This window comes from Diceros bicornis, chromosome 25 (assembly GCF_020826845.1).
Source record: "Diceros bicornis minor isolate mBicDic1 chromosome 25, mDicBic1.mat.cur, whole genome shotgun sequence".
In the NCBI taxonomy this organism is placed as follows: domain Eukaryota; kingdom Metazoa; phylum Chordata; class Mammalia; order Perissodactyla; family Rhinocerotidae; genus Diceros; species Diceros bicornis.
The window spans coordinates 9,106,826-9,109,051 of record NC_080764.1 but is presented as its reverse complement, the minus strand read 5'-3'; positions in this window follow the sequence as shown (position 1 = coordinate 9,109,051).

The window sequence follows — 2,226 nt, the reverse complement described above, 5'->3', positions numbered from 1 at the left end:
CGGAGGAGGAGGATTTTGAAAGCCGGCAGTTTCTTTCCTTTGATTTGATTTGTTCAAGGCTCAGGCCGGCTTCCCTTCCCCCGCGCGCGTGGCCTGTCGGGCATGGTAGTCCAGTCCTCCAGCGCGGGCGCGGCAGCAGCGCGCTCTCGAACTACCAGTCCCGTGATGCACCGCGCTCCACAGCACCTCCGCCCGCTGCCTCTTCGCCCTCCCTGTTCGGCTTCTGGCTCTTTCTCGGGGAGACCACAGGGCGGCGTTTAGCAGCGAGCTCCCATGGAGACTACAATTCCCTTAATGCCTTGCGGCCTAGCTGTCTCAGCTTTTCCGGAAGGGTTAACGTTCACGTAACTTTATTGACAAGGCTGGTACTGTGGAAGGCATGCTGCTGGATCTTTTCAGCAAGAAATGGGTATCTATTTCCTGAAGGGAAAGCCTCGCCTGTTTTGACCCATGAAATTGAAAGGACATTCGAAGCCTTCCACATAAATAGCCACAAACTAATTGATAATTAAAAAGGGAAATAATAACCCTATAGTAGAGAAACTGCGACACCACCTTAACCGAGTGGTCCGTATTAACATCAATGACAGGACAAACTGACATCCATCGCACACCTTCCGATGTGATGCACTGAGAAGGACACAGCATCACCATCTAGCAGCAATGCATAAAATTAATTTAATCATGAGGAAACAGACAAACACAAACTGAGTCACGCTGCAGAGTAACTAGTCTATACTCTTCCAAAACTGTGTCATGAAAGACAAAAGAAAAGCTGAGGAACTGCTGCAGATTAAAGGAGACTAAAAAAACATGACAACTAAATGCAATACATGGTCCTAGACTAGATCCAGGAGTGGGGGGAGGGAACTACTATAAAGGGCAATATTGAGACAATTAGCAAAACTTGACTGTATATTAGATAATAGTATTGTATCAGTGTTAAATTTATTGATTTTTATTATTGTACTGGATTATGTAAGAGACTGCCCTTGTTCTTGGGAAATATATGCTGAAATAATTAGGGGCATGTCTGCAAGTTACTCTCAAATGGTTAAAAAAATGTGTACATATATTTACAGGGTGCAAATGTGGCAAACTGTTAATAATAAGTGAATCTGGGTGAAGGGTATTTGGGAGGGAATTTGAACATTTTTGCTACTTTTCTGTAGGTTTGAATTTTTTTTAGAAACACAAATAGCTTTTTTTTTTTCTTTTCACAAAGAACTTTTTAACCCTTATATAAATAACGTGTTCATTATAAACACTTCAACCAATATAGAACAGGATAAAGAGAAAGTAAACATTACCGGGAAACTCTCACCTAGAGATAATCACTGTCAACACGTGTGGCCTTCTTTTCCAAAGTTAACTCTCACAGCTCGGCCCACACACATGCTTTTGCTTCACCTGCGATTCAGAGTTAAATATATTATGTGCCAGATCCTTTCACATTCAGCTAATTTAATCTTTACAACCACAAAGGAAGTGGGCATCATTACCACCCTTCCCAGCACAGAGATGAGAAAAATGAACCTGGTTCACGGTTCACACAACTACTGAGATGTGAGTCCTCTCTTCACCCTCCCTCTCCTTCTCTGCCTACAAGGCCCATATCAAATGCCACCTCCTCCGGGAAGCTTTCCTACAGGACTCCAGTCAGAATAAGTCACCTTCTTCTGGGACTCCATAGCAAGCTGAAAGCCCCCTCAGCAGTTGGTCTGCGGCTCTGAGGGCTTTTTCACAGTTAGAGATAACAGTCTTTGTTAACAGTATTCTTGGCAGCTTCCTTCTCAACCTGGGAGAGCCTCGAGGACAGGTACTGTATCCATCTTGGCAGCATCCTCTCAGGGCCTCGCCTGTCATAGGTGCTTCAAGTTTCCTCATTTGAACTGGATTCCAGTCAGGGTCACCGGACATTTGCTTAAAATGATTCATCATCTGAGAGGCTGAAATGCTCCCAATCAGGCCTGATTCTATTCCTGTGCTGGTTACAGCTAGGACTGGTCAAATCAGTCTGATTTTCCTTGGGATGATCTCCAGGCTCCCTTTTCCAGTTTTACTTCCTGAGACTTTCCCTGGCCCTCTGATGGGAACCTCCTGAAGGGGAGAGGAAGGCAGGTGGTAGGACATCTTAGACCATCTTCCCCTTCCTCGTCCAGCTGATGGATCATAGCGTTTTTCAGAACTGGAAGGGAATTCTTAGCAGAAACTCAATAGCCTTCA